A 19898-nucleotide genomic window follows, 5' to 3' on the forward strand; every position below is an offset into this window, starting at 1 on the left:
TAAAGAAATTTTCTGTTTTCCAGTTATGCTTGAAGACTTTGAGGGATTATAAAAACACTTCTACTTTGGGAAATCCATTTAGAAGCACAGTATGCTTTAACTTGCTTGTGAATTGTGGCACACCCCACAAGGTGTTTCACACTGCTGTCCTATAAAAATCAACTTGGTGGTTGTTCCCGCAAGCCACTTCTCTGCACAGCTGAGCCCCCTGGGCTACTTTGCACAGCATCCTGGGCATAAGCCTAATTTAGCTTTGAACAGATTTTATTAGTGTTTTCTATTCATTTGTCTGTGCTTCTTTGGACTACGAATTCTTTGAGGCAGAGTCACGATGTCTTCATGAGAGCAAACATTTATTAAGGCTTTTATTGGGCCACACGTTATGTTAAACACTTTAACAAACTCAAATAATTCTACCAATGACACTACCTGTGAGGTAAGTACTATCATATCGAAAATTAATAAGCCTACAATAAGAAAGCCAGTAAGTAGCTGGGGCAAAGTTTCATTTGGAGTTTGTTCATTTTAGAGTTCATTCTCTCACCCATTTACCAGAGTAGAGCAGGTCTTCAGATTTTCAAAAATAACCACATACGTATGTCACTTGGGAAGCACATAGTAGTTTCTTATTTTCTTTCCCTCTCTTTGTTTCTCTTTATGTATTTTACTTCTCTCCCTCCCCCTCCCTTCCCTCGTGTGTGTGTGTGTGTGTGTGTGTGTGTGTGTGTGTGAGAGAGAGAGGGGGGGGGGGGATAGAGAGAGACTTTTAATTCAACTTTTTCTTTCTCAGGCAGGTTTGTAATTTCCTACCAAGGGGATAAATCTGGAAAACTTAAAGTAGAACCAACAAAGAATGTTCAATATTAAAAAATCAGGAGATCACAAACTTTAAAGATGAAATATGTCATTAGTATTAAAAAATACAGGTCGATTGACTAGAAAAATATATAGGTATTTAAAATTATTAAGCCAATTATCTGACGAAAAAAGCCATTTTTTTTTCTGGCAAGTTTTCCTCTTCATGAAAGAAAAACTTAGGAAATCACTGACATGCATTGTTTTTTACTTTTAAGATCAATTTAGATTGGAAATTGGTTATCTGAAGTTTATGGCTTCAGATAGTGTGTTGCTGTTTGCAACACTCTTAGTATGTTTCTGATTTTTATTTTACATATCCTATACTATAGCAAGTTGAACATTATGTGGATATAAAGACTAGGGAAAAAGACTTAGGATGATGTCCTTTTCCCTCTCCTAGAAACAAACATAATTGATGTGACTGTATTAGCAGAAAAAAAACACTTAGATGCAGACGCTTAGATGTTCTTGTTCTAACATATCATGTTCTTTATATCATTATGACCAGTGAGATCAATAGTTTATTGCAGGAAGAATTTCTCATCAGTGTCACTTGCAAATGACAATTCTTGGGATGTAAAGTGTTGAGATACTTCCTGTCTCCTTCATTTATTAGTGAGCTGATTCTAGAATGAATGATTTCAGTAAGTGATAGATTTTCCTTCATAAATTTTTATTACTTTTTTCCTTCTGGTGAAGAATTTCCAATATTTGCCAAGTAAGTGAAAACTTTAGAAAAGAAGCTTCTCTTACAGTTTAAATAAATCAGTCTTATGATGTGTCTAATTATGAGGTCTATTTGTGTACATCTCTTTGAAAACTGGCATCCACTGATCAGTGGCAGACTAAAGGCAGAGAAATGCTCCAGGTGGCTGCAATATCTGAGAGCAATAAAGAATTTCCTCTGAGGGAACTTATATGAAAAAGGGTTATAATACAATATAGTCAGAGTAAGTGGGAACAAATGACATAGTGTTCTGTCATGTCATGTCATGTAGTAATGGCATATACAGAACCACTCCTACGTGAAGGACTGCGTACCAAGCCCTGTCAGAGATACTTAAAGGAATCATGTCACTAAGCATAACAATGCTGAATTGGGCTAGTCTACATATTTTTAGTGCATTTCCAGTATGATGCATTTCCAGGAAAATTAACAGCTATAAAGAAACCGTAAGTGGTGAGTTTATTTGGCCATTTCATAGGTCAAGCTGACAAGGTAGAAATGCTAGAGTAGGATCCTCGTGTGTGTAATCACGTTTTTTCTTGACAGGGTATGGGTGCTTTAAATGCCAGTAAGATAAGAATCTCTTGATCCTTTGAGAAATATCTATGTGTACTTGGAATCAGCAAAGATGGACAATTCCACAGAGTATTTACGGTGGTTACCGGAAATTGTGCCACTTTAAAACTGAGGAAGTAGGCATCATTTCTATCTAATTTCAAAAACTGGCCAAAGGATTAGCAACAAGGCAACTTCTTATATTTTGTGGAGGTCACATGTTCTCAGCTACTAAAGGTTAAGAGGACATAATCTGAAAAATAAGAGTTGATATGTCAAGTAAAACACTGCAATGTAATAAAGATAGTTGTGTGTGTGTGTGTGTGTGTGTGTGTATTCAGTGTATCAAGTATATATTCAAATACCAAGAAACTATATACTTCCTGTCAAATCATTCTGGAAAGAAATCTTCCAAAGACAAAATGTCAAAAGATGATGGTATAATACTAGTGATGGTATTCATCCAGAAAGGACCAAATATGTTGTTAGTACCCTTTCGATGCTTCTATAAGCAAGTAAAAAAAAATCATTTCAAATATTGTCATGAAAATTGGACAGCATAACCTCTGCTTTCATTCTCCATGACTGGAAAATAAATATTTATAGCTCTACAGTGATGTATCATAGATAACAGAAGTTCTTCATTGTAAATGATCTGAGGAATGACCAGATCTTCATTTGTGAGCTGGGGAAAAAAACGAAAGTTAAAGAGATCAAGTGACTTGCTCAAGGTCATCACATAGATCTTTACAGATGGGAGTAGAAAACAGTTGTGTTTTGTTTTTTGTGTATTTATTTTTAGTTAGTTTGGTGTTTCCTTTTATACTACAATATGCCAATTTTCAAAGTGGTAAAATGATTTTGTTCATTTCAGAATGTAGGAAATGCTGTGATTAACACAAAACTACTCATTTAAATTGTTTCTAATTCCAAAAATAAATAATATGTATAAATTTTGGAACAGATTCAAAGAAAATATGGATGCAGAGGTCCTACCCTGCTCCAGTGACTTACAAATAGAGTAATCCTTTGTTTTTAGATAAAGAATGTATGGATAAGTATGCCGGTAGCAGTTGGGTCACACAAGTGCACAGGTCAACAATTTGGTATTTATCTACTAGTTATTATTTGGAGCCTTATGTGGTTTAGCTGTGTCCCCATCCAAATCTTATCTTGAATTGTAGTTTCCATAATCCCCATGTCAAGGGAAGGACCAGGTGGAGATAATTGTATCTGGGGGGTAGTTCCTCCATTCTGTTCTCATGATAGTGAGTTCTCATGAGATCTGACGGTTTTATAAGAGACTTTACCTCCTTTTGCTCTGCACTTCTCCTTGCTGTCATGTGAAGAAGAATGTGTTTGCTTTCTCTTCCACCACGATTGTAAGTTTCCTGAGGCATCCCTAGTCATGCTGAACCATGAGTCAATTAAACCTATTTCCTTTATAAATCATCCAGTCTTGGGTATGTCATTATTAACAGTGTGAGAATGGACTAACACAGAACTTATATTAAAAAGACTATGTAAAGGTAAAGATTGGGTGATATAGGGTATGTTTATTTCTGCCTGTGATATTTGCAGTACACTACAGAGTGGCAATGTCTTTAATTTTTCAAGTATTTGTGAAATACCAATACGCTTATCATTTTTGTTCTAAGATATATGTACAAAATTCCCTTTGATTTATATGGTACTAAGTGTGTCTATACAATAGAGAACTAATACGTTGTTCTTTCAAATCTTCTCTTGACCAATGTAGAAAATGCATTTAAAAACACATGTTAGCTAATGGATAGATATTGGACTCCAAAAGTATACTAGTATTTATAAAGGACTAAAAACTATATTAATTAGTAATATAGTTATTCTATAAAATGACACTGCATTTCTCTTTGAAGGATGGGATTCTTTGGATCAAGGTCATGGGCAAAGCAACATGAGGAAAATTCCTTTGCAGATGCTTGCTCTGTGCAGGCATGTGGAAAATAAGCAGATGACTTCAATTTGCAGTGTCATTACTCACCCTATTCCTGACATTGTCCTAGCACTCATACCATGAGCAGCGCAAGAGCTATATTCCCACATGCCTGATATTTGAACTACAATATGTCAAAATAGATTTGGAGAAAAAGGTGTTGGTTGATAGATGGCATGTATTCATTTTAAGTAAAGATGAGCAGGTATTCACCTCAGTTTCCCTAGGGTAACTGAACCTCCCTGGCTTCTTCTTTTGTTTTTAAAGAAACATTATCCAAACTGTTCAAGACAAAAGCTGATATCATTTTTTTAATGGAGCTTGGCCAACTATATCGATCATGTCGGTCACATGACAATGAAAAGTCATGATCATTTTTATGGGACTTTTAAAGCAAATTTATTTTTAATTGACAAACAACAATTGTGTACGGTTTATGGGGTACATTATGATATTTTGATCTAGGTATACGATGTAAAAGAGTCAATTAAACTAATTAACATATCTGTCATCTCACCAACCTATTTTTCTCATTAATATGTTAAACATCTATTCTTGGAGGTTCCACAAAAATAAAAATAGAATTATCATACAGATCTAACAACCCCGCTTCTGGGTATATATCCACAGAAGATACCAGTATGTCAAAGAGGTAACTGCACTCCTATGTTCGTTTCTACATTATTCACGGTAGCCAAGATATGGAAGCAACCTAGGTTTCCATCACTGGCAGAATGGATAAAGAAAATGTGGTACATATACACAATAGAATGTTTACCAGATTTTGATAAAATTTGTCTACACATGAAAAAGTAAAGTATTGGGGAATTGGAGGAATTATCCACAAAAATATAGCAAAGAAGATTTTTAACCAGAGATAGCAAGTTTTCTCTTATGTAATTCTGGTTATAGATTACATAATGTAAGCCATTCTGTGGCTATATACTTTTCTCCCTGAGCAATACAAAATATTTATAAACTACAAAATTGTCTTCACTTCTCAGTTCAGTGTCGGGGATATATGGATGACTTCATGTTAATCTGTACCATTTTTTATTAATAGAAATTAAAAGTTTGTCATGATGTCACATACAAGATCAGTGAAAATGTTTTTTATTTTTATTTTTTTTAAATGGGAGCAGTACTTTCTGTGCTACATTTATAGAATTTAAAAAACGAGTTTTATTAAATTTTATTGATGTAACTTTTACAGTAAAAGGCACCTACTTTGAGGATACAGTTTTAAGAATGCTAGCAAATATAGATACCCATATAACAATTGCAGTTGGTTTTAACAGGGAAATGTATGCATGTATAAAGACAAGAACATGTTTTCTTACCTGGTGAGGTTAAAAAATATCAGATAAAAGATCAAGGACCTTTTCGTCTAGAACCCATGGATACAAGGAAGGCATCTATGGAGGAAACAAGGGGATTGTAAGTTTCCTGAGGACTCCCCATTGACGTGCAGAACTGTGAATCAATTAAACCTCTTTTCTTTATAAATTATCAGTCTCGGGTAGTATCTTTATAGCAGTGTGAGACCAGACTAATACACTCAATATGCATTTTATGAGGAATTTTTGAATAATATTGAGAATTATTTATGAGTAATATTGAGAATAAGTTCAAGGGAAAGAAATATTGCCATAAGCCAGAGCACGAAAGAGAAGTTTAAAGAGTTAGAAACGTATTTATTTTCATGATGGTTTTAAGCTAATTTTAGTGAGTGTATTAGTTCATCCTCACATTGCTGTAAAGAACTACCTGATACTGCATACTTTATAAAGAAAAGAGGTTTAATTGACTCATAGTTCCACAGGCTTTATAGAAAACATGGTTGGGGAGGCCACAGAAAACTTGCAATCACGGTGGAAGGTGAAGGGAAAGCAGAAAAGTCTTAGGTGGCTAGATAATGAGAGACAGAGCAGGTGAAGTTGCTACACATTTTTAAAAATCTGAAATCATGAGAACTCACTATCATGAGAACAGCAAAAGGGAAATCTCCCCCCATGATCCAATTACCTCCCAGCAGGCCCCTATTCCAACATTATGGATTACAGTTTGACATGAGATTTGGTGGGGACACAAATCTCAATCATTTCGGTGAGTTTAAAATTTTCCAGGATCAGAAGCATTAATGATATTCTGATGGAAGTTATTAATACTTTTGTCTGAAAACTACACATGTACACTTTTGCACATAATTTCAGGGCCTCTTCTGAGAGCCTTAATTTCCTCCATGGATGCCTTCCTTGTATCCATGGGTTCTAGATGAAAAGGTCCTTGATCTTTTATCTGATATTTTTTAACCTCACCAGGTAAGAAAACATGTTCTTGTCTTTATACATGCATACATTTCCCTGTTAAAACCAACTGCAGTTGTTATATGGGTATCTATATTTGCTAGCATTCTTAAAACTGTATCCTCAAAGTAGGTGCCTTTTACTGTAAAAGTTACATCAATAAAATTTAATAAAACTCGTTTTTTAAATTCTATAAACGTAGCACAGAAAGTACTGCTCCCATTTAAAAAAATAAAAATAAAAAACATTTTCACTGATCTTGTATGTGACATCATGACAAACTTTTAATTTCTATTAATAAAAAATGGTACAGATTAACATGAAGTCATCCATATATCCCCGACACTGAACTGAGAAGTGAAGACAATTTTGTAGTTTATAAATATTTTGTATTGCTCAGGGAGAAAAGTATATAGCCACAGAAAGGCTTACATTATGTAATCTATAACCAGAGTTACATAAGAGAAAACTTGCTATCTCTGGTTAAAAATCTTTTTTGCTATATTTTTGTGGAGAATTCCTCCAATTCCCCAATACTTTCTTGTGGCCTTATCTTCTTTCTGTTAACTAGTTTTTAAAAGCAAATATTAAACCAATTTTCAAGGACCTCATGTAGTCTTAACAAAAAATTTTGTGAAAAGAAAGAAGAAATTGTATACTTACATTTAATTTACTCTGAGGAATATGAGAGGTGGGAGGAAGGGAAAAGAGCAAAAGTTGAAAAACTTCCTGTTGGGTACTATGTTCACCACTTAGGTGACAGATTCATTCGTGCTCCAAACCTCAGTATCATGCACTATACTTTTAACAAACCTGCACATGTACCCTTGATTCTAAAATACAGGATAAAAAGTAAATAAAATTACAATAAATTATTTTTTAAATGATATGCTTTCTTTATGATATTCCTTGGAAGTTTGGAGACTGAATTTACAGATATATGCACATGTGTAATTATAGGCCCATACAATAAGACCTTGCCTCGTCCTCAGCTTCAGGATAACCTATTTCCTACTTTGGAGTCATTTAGCTCCAACAGAAGACTTGGCTGTGCTTTGTGATTTAAGTATAACTATAATATTAATTAAAAGGAATTTAAAATTTGATTCTCAGAATATTGGAGTCAATATTATATCACTTAGAATAATATTCAAGCTTTATAACCCAATTATGTAATTTAACACCATTTTAAAAATCTGATCATTTTCAGTTATAAATTCCAAAGGATTTTATTTTCAGGTACAACATTTTAGCTCTGGGTTCAGAATAAGCAGAGACAATTTAGAATAGTTTTATAATAATTGGTGGTGTCCATAAATGAGAGATGCTTATTAATTCAGTGAAGTTTAATCACGTCTAGAAAACTTCGCAAGTAGAGAAACAAAACTTTTTAAAAGTATTGGCCTGAGTGATCCACAATGAGTTTAAATCAAATAGCAGTTCCACCTACACAATGATTGGATGAAAAGGTTTTCTACTGTGGGTAGAAATTGAGTAAGATAGTTGTTGGGATTCTAAAAATTTTTAAATATTCATCTTTAATATTTTGTATGTCTTGAAAACAACATGTGTTTTTCTCCTTTTATATAAGTAACAATAAAATAGAGTAATACCTCAGATTGTTTAGAAAGATGAATTATATTAAGGAAATTCAGAAATTTTTGAATTTTTTGAATTAGCAATTAGAAAAATCAAGTTACATATGGAACAGATACATTCCCTCCTCCTCCCCCCAAAAAACTGAGAATAATAAGTATAACAATGATAAAAATACTGACTTGCATGAAGTCTGGTTTCTTTTCATCTGTCAGAGGTAAGCGCTCTCTCTTTGGGAAAGAGCGTATTCTTGTAATTACTTTCAGGCATCCATCTAACTCCTTCTTTCTTTAAAGCAGGAAAGGTTCTGATACAGTCAGTCAGAGTAGTTGTTTAACTGAAGAAATGGTAGTTAGAACGATTTTTTCAATTCATGTGCTGCTTCATTAACATTTTCATTTTAGACTAGCTGCTGTTGCTGCTTTTGATGTTTCTGGATTCGAGAAATTTCAGACATAACAGGCAGGATGTATGAGAATATTAAGAAAAAAATTGAAAAAGAGTATAAGGCATGTTGACAAATGCTTAACGTGCAGATCTTTCTTTTTTAAAAACTTTTTTCTTTATCATTCCAAACACTGATCAATATGCAGTAGAATCAAAGAGCACATCACTGGATGGGTGCAAATTAAAAGATAGAAAGTCTTAGCTATAAATCTCCCTATTCTGAACCCATTGAATCAGAATTTTCACAGATGAAATCAGGCATATAGATTTTTGTAGGAACTTGCAGACCCTGACTCATTCTTCTGTTTAAGAAGTTCTAAGAGAGTGATGAGTAAACTGCATAATATTCATATAATTAATCTATGCTGGCAATGAAAATAAGACATACAACTTGTAACTTGCTGAATTTTTGATGTGGAGTCCAATAGTTCTCAAATCTGGCTGCACAGCAGATTCTCTTTAGAAGCTTTTAAAGCATTATAACAACTTGTTTTTAGGAATCGGTGTGTCGAAAAAGTTCTCCACATGGTTCTAATGAAAAGACAAGGTTGAAAACCACTGATGTAGACAAACAATTCATTGCATTATTGACAATTATGTGAATTTCTTGTTTTTCTTTATTCTACTAGATAATTCTGGTTGTGAATGATTATATGAATTTATATCTGTAAATATGTATCTTCAAGGTAAAACAATAATGTATGTAATATTTGGTAATGTTTCCTCGATCTTAGTGCTTAATATGAGCTTATTTATTAATTATAGTAAGACAACTCTTAGGAATTTAAAAATGTTTAATATATTCTACTCATTTAATTCGTTACTTGAATTTTCTGTCTCATTGTTAGTAACCAGACAGTGAGGATAATGCCAGCTGGTATTTTAAATATGTTTAAGATATATGAAGGCTCAGGCACAGTAGGACTTTATTGCTTGCTTCTGTAAAAGTGCTGGATGGATTTTCAATTCAGTCAGGTGAGGTGGCTCTCTGCACTTCTCCAGGAATTCAAGACTGTTAGATATTCTACTGTCCTCAACATGTAACTTCGAGATGTTGCTGGGTGTTGGGTGTTCTGATTATCTATAAGAGAAAAAAGTGCTTGGGGAGGCTTTATATCTCAGGCTGGAAAAGATGCATATTAACTTCATTCACATTCCATAGCAAGAATCAGTAAACATATCTAAATAAATAAAAAGTAGGATATGTAACCTTTCTGTGCAACCATGAAATAACTAATATTTTCTGCCATAGTCTGAACTTGTGCTGCATCTTTCTTCCCATACAAATAATACATCCTCACCCTACCCCATGGGAGATAACCCAAAGCCCCATCCAGATGCTGTGTCCAACTCAGCATACGCGGTCTTGGCTGAGTGTTCTCAATGAGGTCCAGATGTGCTTCCTTATGGGATAAAAACTCTCTGCACACTGCCCAACACATCTTAATAAACACTGATAGAATGGGGGCAGAATAAGTTAAATAAAAATTTATATTCATAAAAGGGAAGAAGAGAAGCCACACATCAGGAACCTGTCTAAACCAATGATGAATTAATATATGGATGCTATTGTGTGTGTATGTGTACACGTGTGTATGTCTATGTGTGTGATGTGTACCCACACCACAGGATCTTCAATTGCTATATTCCCTACAACATCTCATTCAACATTATTCAACTCATGTCCAATTCATGGATTTGATCCCAGAATTTTGTCTGATTGTAGACATGGAAACTGAGAACAAGTCCTGATATAGGCCATGGTGTCAGGACATGTTATAAACAATAGCAATTTTAGATTGAGCAAGAAACGTGAATTGGTTGGCCAGGCATCATGGCTCATATCTGTAATCTGAGCACTTAGGGAGGCTGAAGTGGGAGAATTACCTAAGTCCAGCAGTTCAAGACCAGCCTGGGCAATACAGCAAGACCCTGTCTCTAGAAAAACATTTTTAAAACTATCTGTAGCCCTACCTACTCATCAGACTGAGGTAGGAGGATCGCTAAAGCCCAGGAGGTTGAGGCTGCAGTAAGCCATGATCATGCTCCTGCACTGCAGTATGGGTGACAGAGCAAGACCCTGACTCAAAAAAAGAGTGTGTGTGTGTGGCAGAGGGCAGAATTGGGAGTTAATGGATGGTAGTTGTCTAATTTTTTAAAGTAAAATTGCATTTTAATTATATTTAATCTGTAAAACCAAAAATTTTACATAGTAAAAACTCAATAGCCAATTTCTACCTACATTTTATTTTCATTTTTATTTTTCCATAAGTTATTGGGGTACAGGTGGTATTTGGTTGCATGAGTAAGTTCTCTTTTTGTCATTAATTTTTTTATTATACTTTATGTTCTAGGGTACATGTGCACAACGTGCAGGTTTGTTACAAACGTATACATGTGCCATGTTGGTGTGCTGCACCCATTAACCCGTCATTTACATTAGGTATATCTCCTAACGCCATCCCTCCCCCATCCCCCCTCCCCACAACAGGCCCCAGTGTGTGATATCGCCCTTCCTATGTCCAAGTGTTCTCATTGTTCAGTTCCCATCTATGAGTGAGAACATGCAGTGTTTGGTTTTCTGTTCTTGCGATAGTTTGCTGAGAATGATGGTTTCCAGCTGCATCCATGCCCCTAAAAAGGACACGAATTCATCCCTTTTTATGGCTGCATAGTGTTCCATGGTGTATATGTGCCACATTTTCTTAATCCAGTCTATCATTGATGGCCATTTGGATTGGTTCCAAGTCTTTGCTATTGTGAATAGTGCCGCAATAAACATACATGTGCATGTGTCTTTAGTGGAATGATTTATAATCCTTTGAGGTATATACCCAGCAATGGGATGGCTGGGTCAAATGGTATTTCTAGTTCTAGATCCTTGAGCAATCGCCACACTGTCTTCCACAATGGTTGAACTAGTTTACAGTCCCACCAACAGTGTAAAAGTTCTTTAGTGGTGATTTGTGAGATGTTAGTGCACCCATCACCAAAGCAGTATATATTGCACCCTATTTGTAGTCTTCTCTCTTTTGCTCCCCTCCCACTCTTCCTCCCAAGTCCCTAAAGTCCATTCCATCATTCTTATGCCTTTGCAACCTCATATCTTACCTCCCACATATCAGGGAGAACATACAATGTTTGGTTTTCCATTCCTGAGTTACTTCACTTAGAATAATAGTCTCCAATCTCATCCATCTACCTACACTTTTAATCCCTATTAATTTATTTTCCAAAACTTTTGTAATGACTAGATTATATGTTTCTCTGATAGCATCCTTAATGGCTGCCAAAAAATATGTTCTCAAATCCAACTTATGCTTAGAACAAGGAATCTTCAAATAATACAAAAACACGATCCAAAAGAGTGTTCTTATTCCAAATATCATTCTTGTTGATGAATGACAGCTCCAATAAATAAATCTCCTTAGTTTTAATTGGCCATCTCATATCTGATTCTTAGTTGTACAGAAATATTCTAAAATGTTTGAGAAATTGCATTTTGATTGCTTATATTTATAATAAATGATGATTGGGATATTTCATACAATTCATAGAAAATTTAAAACTGAAATATATAATCCAAAACAGATGCATTTAAGTGGTGAAAAGAGCTACTGTTTTTCCTTAAATTAAAAAAAGAATCAATATTCTTCTATTTAGAAAATAATTATCCTCTAATGAAGATACAGTCTTTATTTCACATATATATTTTATTTCAATATGAACTTGAATGCATGAATAGAAATTAGTACAGAAACATTTTGAAATTTATATTTATGATATGTTAATTACTAAATTTCATACATAAATGTTTACTTTCAGTGTTTGTCTAGAAAGAAAGACATATGGAGCCTCACAATACAACTATATCCTAACTGACCCTATTTACTCTATATCTTCTATGATTTATCTCATCTAGGATTCCATCTGATTCTCTGGTCAACCATGTTTACAATATTATTTCATCTTCATGTACTGGGTAATAAAAGTTGAAAGTGGCTTGATTAGATTGAATTCTGAAGAGATGGAATTCACTGTGTTATATAACTTGCTTAGTAATCAACTTGAGCCATGTCTACACAGTAAAATCAATTCTAGTATCATTCTACCACTTTAGTTAAGCAAATTGAGTAATCTCAGCAAATCTAAATTACCTTTGAGGGTACTATTCAGTAACATTCAATGCTGGCATAGATGAAAAAGTTCCTAGGAAGTTAATCAAAAACTTATTATAAATAAATTGGAAAAATTTTAGTTTTAATACAATATAGTAAACTTATAAATATTAATAATCTATTTGCAACTTGAGCTTTCTGTAGATGTATTCATTTCCTTTCAAAACATATTAAATATATTAAGTACCTACTATGTTCCAAGCATTCTCCTAGATTTAAGGTGTTTAATGGTGACCAAGAATGAATGGTCATGCTTTGAAGTTAGAATTTAATAGATGACCAATGTAGCAAACAGACAGACATATAATATAATTGCAAACTGTGCTAAGAACTATGAAAGAAATTAAATATGCTATTACTGAAATTTAACTGAGATCTTAATGACAAGAATTTATCCAAGTAAAGAATGAGGTTAAGGGCATTTCAGGCAGAGAGAAGAAGAAAGATCAAAATACTTTTATAGCAGAGAAGAGTTTGTACATTTCAAATAACTTAAATAAGCTGTCATCACTAACTGAAGACAAAAAGGGCATGGAAAGAAATGGTGTAAAGATATGCAATTGTCACATTGTATTAGAGTCCTGTAGATCATGATTATAATTTGCAACCCTGCCCAAAGCACAATAGGTGTTTATTACATTTTTTCCTTCATTTTTAAGACAGATTATGTGACTTATATTTTTATATTTCCAGATTATTGTGACATTTGAAGGAATGAAAAGATTATAGCTGGATCACAAGTGACAGACCAATTAAGAAGCAACAAATTAGTATTGAGTATAATAGACAAAAATATGACGGTATAGACTAAGATGGTGGTGGGAAGATAATGGACAGATGGTGATATATGTTTTAGGCAATACTGATGAGCTTGGTAATGCATTGCATAAGAGAAAGCAAATAGAGGCTTAAAGAAAACTCCCAAACATGTGAGTTAACTTGAGTTGATGTCATTTACTGAAATGTGAAAAAATGATGGTGGGTGGTTACAAAGCAGTGGTGGGCCAGGTCATGTCAATTTCGTGATGCATGTGAGAAGAGGTATAAAATATTCTCCTGGAATTCAATTCATTGATATTTCTTAACATAGAAATATAGTAAGTCCTCACTTAATGTCATTGATTAGTTCTTGGCAAATGTGACCTTAAGGAAAACAATGTATAACAAAATCAATTTTTTTCTCTGATCAAAGGTCAAAGGAAATGATGATGTTGGAGAAAATTATGTTATTAAAGGACCTGCTATATGTAGTTTTGATGATGTTGAGGACTTACTGTATCAATTAAAGCCATGTGTATTAGTCAGGATTCTCCAGAAAGACAGAATCAATAGGATATAAATCTATATAGATATATGGGAGGTGATTTATTATGGGAATTGACTCAAAAAAATAAGAAAGCTGAAATTTCCTACCATACACTGTCTACAAGCTGGAGAACCAGAGAAGCCAGTATTGTGGCTCATTCCAGGTCTCAAGACCTCAGAACCAAGGAAGCTGATGATGTAACTCTCAGCTTGAGGGCAAGGGCCTGAGAACCTGGTGGGGTTGTGAAATCTGGTACATGTCCTCGAGTCCAAAGGCCAGAGAACCTGCATTTCTAAAGTCCAAGCAAAAGAGTAGAAGGATGTCCCAGCTCCAGGAGAGAGAGAGAGAGAGGAGAGAGAGAGAGAGAGAGAGAGAGAAGAGAGAGAGAGTAAATTTACATTTTTTTCTGCCTTTTTGTTCTATCTGGGTCTCCAGTTGATTGGATCCATTCCACATTAAGGGTGGGGCTTCCCTATAAAGTCCTCTGATTCACAAACCAATCTCCTGTGGAAATAGCCTCACAGACCTACCCAGAAATAATGCTTTTTCAGCTATGTAGGTATTCCTTAATCCTGTCAATTTGACCCCTAAAATTAACCATCACATTATGTGACCAAGAAAGATAATCTATGTACATATTTTAGGGTGAGACAAGAAAGAGACTTAGGTCTACAGCCTAAGAAAAGGTGATGTGTGGAGGTCCTATTGAGTAGAGAACTTAGTACTGAAGTCTGCAATGACCACCAAGACTCAGACAAGGGAAATAAGAAAGCATGGTATCAAGAGAGCCAAGAAATAGAATATTTCAAAGAAGGATTTCTAAAAACTATGTTCATTGCTACAAGGAGAGGTATAATTATAAGGCTTTGCCTTTCACAATATTTAGACAGTATTGATGTGTCTTATCATGTTTACAGGATGTTTCCTGAAAGGAGCATAATTCAAAACTAGTGTTGTGAATTTAAAAAATGCATGATAAGTGCAAAGAGAGAGTCTATCTTTAACAAGGAATTGAAAGGTAGGAAAAGATCTGGAAGACAATTTGTTGTCAACAAAGATTTTAGTCTTATTTTGGCTAATTTTTTAATTTTTGTAGAAGTCCCATTTTAATTTTGTAATTTTTATATTTTTAAATTTCTATTTTTATTTTTGTTCCAGCGGGTATATATGTAGGTTGTAACATGGGTGTATTGCACAATGCTCACCCAGACAGTGAGCAGAGTTCCTAATAGGAAGATTTTTCAGGCCTTGCTCTCCTCTTTGCTTCCCTTTTTTTTGGTCCCCTCAGGGAATATTGGTCTTCTCTTGATTTCTGTGTGAACTCAAAATTACCTACCACTTATAAGCAAGAACATATAATAGTGGCTTTTCTGTTTCTGTGTTAGTTCACTTAGGATAACAGTCTCCAGTTGCATCTACGTTGCTAAAAAAGACATGGTTTCAGGGTTTTTTTATGACTGTGTAGTATTCCATAGTGTATATGTATCACACTTTCTTTATTCAATCCACTGTTCATGGGCAGCTGGGTTGATTCCATGTTTTTGCTACTGTGAGTACTGTGATGAACATACAAGTGCATGTGTCTTTTTGGTAGAATAACACATGAAATTGTTGGGTCAAATGATATTTCCATTTTTAAACCTGAGAAATCTCTAAACTGCTTTCCATAGTGGCTGAACTAATTTCCATTTCCACCAACAGTATAAAAGAATGTCCACTTTCAACACTTCAATTAAACATGGTACTGGATGTGCTAGCCAGAGAAATTGGGCAAGAGAAATTAATACAAGGCAACCAAATAGGAAAAAAATGAAGTCAAATTATCTCTCTTTGTCATCAATATGATTTTTTTTTTGTTTTCTTTGTTTTTTTATTTTATTTTATTATTGTCATTATTTTCATTTTGAGATGGAGTCTCGCTCTTGCCGCCCAGGTTGTAGTGCAATGGCGCGATCTCGGCTCACTGCGACCTCCGCCTCCCAGGTTCAAGCGATTCTCCTGTCTTAGCCACCTGAGTAACTGGGATTACAGGTGCCAGCCACCACACCTGGCTAATTTTTGTACTTTTAGTAGAGAGAGGGATTCACCGTTTTGGCCAGGCTTGTCCTGAACTCCTCAGGTGATCTGCCCTCCTCGGCTTCCCAAAGTGCTGGGATTACAGGCCTGAGCTACTGTGCCCAGACAACAATGTGATTCTACATCTAGACAACCCTAAAGATTTCACCAAAAGACTCATAGGCCTGATTAATGACTTTGGGAAAGTCTCAGGAAATAAAACCAACGTACAAAAATCAATCACATTTCTGTAACACTAATAACAGCCAAGCTGAAAGTCAAATCAAGTATGCAATCCCATTTACTATAGCCATAGAAAAATAAAATACCTAGCAATATATCTAACCAATGAGGTCAAAGATCTCTACAAGGATAACTACAAAATACCACCGAAAGAGATCATGGATGACACAACTAATGGAAAAGCAATTCATGCTCATGTGTAGGAAGAATCAATATTATTAAAATGTCCACACTGCCTAATCTACAGATGCAACACTAATTCTATCAAATTGCCCATGTCATTTTTTACAGAATTAGAAAAAAAAAACTATTCTAAAATGTATACAGAACCAAAAAAGAGCCCCATTAGCCAAGGCAATCCTAAGTATAAAGAACAAAGCCAGAGTTATCACATTACCTAACTTCAAACTATACTATAAGCCTTTAGTAAATAAAACAGCATGGTACAGTTACAAAAATAAATACATAGACCAATGGAGCAGAATAGAGACTCCTGAAATAAAGCCACATACCTACAACCAACTGATCTTTCACAAACTTAACAAAAATAAGCAATTAGAAAAGGACATCCTATTCAATAAATGGTGCTGGAAAACCCTGATAATCATACAGAGAGGAATGAAACTGGATGCCTAATATCTCACCATACACAAAAATTTGACAAAAATGGATTAAAGACTTATATGTAAGGCCTCAAACTATAAAAATTCTAGAAGAAAATCCTAGAAAATATTCTTCCAAACATTGGACCAGAAAAACAATTTATGGTGAAGACTACAAAAGTAAATGCAACAAAATAAAAAATAGAAAAATGAGAATTAATTAACTAAAGAGTTTCTGCAAAGAGAAAGCAACTATCAACAGAGTAAGTAGACAGCCCACAGAATGAGAGAAAATATTTGCAAATTATGTATCAGATAAAGGACTAAGATCTAGAATCTTTGAGGAATCTAAACAAATCAACAGGGAAAGACAAAAAAAAAATTAAAAAGTAGGCAAAAGACATGAACAGACACTTCTCAAAAGAAGGCTTACCAGCATCCAACAAACATGAAAATATTCTCAGTATTCATAATCATCACAGACATGCAAATCAAAACCACAATGACATACTATCTCATACCAGTCAGAATGGGTATGATTAAAAATTATTTTAGCTATTTTAAAGTTGAATCTAGATCATATTGAACATCTAAGAAAATGATCTCATGGAAAAGAAGGTAAAGAGTCATAAAAAGATAGTGAAAAGTGTAGCAAGAACTTATCAAGAATATTGAAGGGCTATAATTTTTAACTTCCTTGCAAGCCAACATGTTAGCCTGACAGAGTTTCATGGATGCTGGAAAGACATCAGACTATTAAATCAGATAAACAAGACTTTAGAACACATGAACAGCAAATTTGAACTTTAGACTCACGTCAATTCCTCTTTCCTACCAAATTCTAGAGGGTAAAGGAAATTGGCCCAGATTGATGCTGAATACAACGAGTTTAACTCACATGTGAGGAAAATTTAGCTTAGGGAACCTGAATCTTTTATAATAGGCAGTAAGTAAATCTGCCCAGTCTTTGTCACAGTGGAAGATAACTTTATTATATTGGATGCCAAAAATATCTGTCCTCTGCCCTAAAAGCAGACACCATTCTATCTTTCAAGGATGTTCGCTACACAAATAATCTTGGAAAGAATAAATGGGATCAGTATTCCTGTTTGCAATACGCAGAAACACAACAAATCCATGGAGAATTGTCTTGTATAGAGTTCTAAGATGTCAAGAAGGCATATGGTGGGATTAAGCTGTGCCATAAAGGAAATGTATTCTGTTTTGAAGGGTAGGAAGAAAGAGAGGGCCTTTGTAGGGGGAGGTAAGTTTATGAATTATTTGTTTGAATATATGTTCTATTTTATCAATGAAGTATGAAATGTGGGACTTTAAAAAAAATGGAAACACATAAATTAATTATGGCAGAAAGTGGGAAGGTAATTTTAGTACGGAAATGATATTCTTGAAAGATTTTTATTTTGAAGGTATGAATCATGAATTCATGATGATGCTAATTTATTTCGATATACGATTTTTCTCAAGAAATCAGTTGCATTCTCAAAAGGCTGTTTCACAAGTTGGAGAAACAGAAGGAAAGGAGTCAGTTTAAAGTACTGTATGGGAATAATTACACTGGCGAATTATAGAATCTAACCTGCATACAGAGGGAAGTGTTGAAAGAAAGTGACACATTGATTGAAAGAATTTAAAAAGACCAATGAATAAAGTCTTAGTAAGTTTAAAGAACCATTTGATTCAAGTACTGGAACAAACAAACATAAGGGAGTTTTCAGCAGAGAAAGGAATGTTGTCATTAATGATTTTAGAGATGGTAGAGTTTCTGGTAATAAACAAGCATGATTGTAGAAGTGGGTGAACTGGATGTAGTAAAGTGAGATGATTGGAATAAGGAAGTCAAGAGGCAAAGATGATGGATAGGTTTTTATGATGGTTGCTGATTTTACCAATAGCAGATGTGAACAGGGGTCTAATAAAAAAAGTGAAAGTTTTTACTGGTTGAAGTGGAATAAACAAGATCTAGTATATGAGATTAATGAGGAGTGAGACCGTGATGTAGCATCATGATGTGAGCGCAGTAGAACACAGAGTTTTAAAATTAAGTTTATACTAACTTAAATTAATTTCTATTCTTGAATATTAGGGTTCCTTATCCCTATTCATAATATTTTCATTGCTTTTTAAATGATCTTATTTTAAACAGGCCTTTTTTAGTTCCAGGCATATAGAAAATGGAAACAAACAAGTCAAGGATAGAGAAAAAAGGCCTTGGTATTCTTATTTCAAAGTGAGAAATGACTACAGTTATTCTGTCAGCACTTTGTGGGAAGACTGCATTCTCACTACTGTGTTTAATTCTTGTTGCTGTATTTATAGGAAGGACACTGCTAAGATTGAAAAGGTCAGGCAAAATGACAGTAACTAATTCAGAAATGACATGTCAAGAACTGAAGTTCTAAAGCAGGGATTAACCTATAAGCAATTTAAGTAGGTTTAGACACACACACACACACACACACACAAATGCTAGTTAAAACAGTATTTAAAATAAATTGACAAGGTCAACAAAAAAACAAATTATGTGAGCTGAAGAGTGAACTTCTGTAAAACGGGAAGTGAAGGTGAAGTATAAGACTAGAAGGTTTCTGTATGTTTTAGAAATCAAATATTAAACCATAGGCACTACTATTGAGCTACATATACACACAGGAGAAGAAATAATTACATAATTAATACAGAAAAGAAATAAATTAATCATACAGTTAATTTAGTTTACTATTCTGTGCTTATGATAATTATTGTTTTGAATGGCTGAATATGTTACAGTTTGGGCTTTATAAATAAAGGATCTGTCTATATTGAAAAGGCATTTGTAAAATATTGACAAATATTTTCTAATACCACTTGAATCTGATTTAGAAAAGGAGGTCAAAGCAATATATCTTCAAATTATTCATAGAATTATAATAATTTATTGAGCGATTTCTATGTAACAAGCCTTGGGCAAGCAATTTATTATCTAATCCTCATACTATCCAGTTAGTACATTATCATCACCCACTTATAAATAAAGAAATTGAGGCATGCAT

Source organism: Macaca thibetana, chromosome 2 (assembly GCF_024542745.1).
Source record: "Macaca thibetana thibetana isolate TM-01 chromosome 2, ASM2454274v1, whole genome shotgun sequence".
NCBI classification, from domain to species: Eukaryota; Metazoa; Chordata; class Mammalia; order Primates; family Cercopithecidae; genus Macaca; species Macaca thibetana.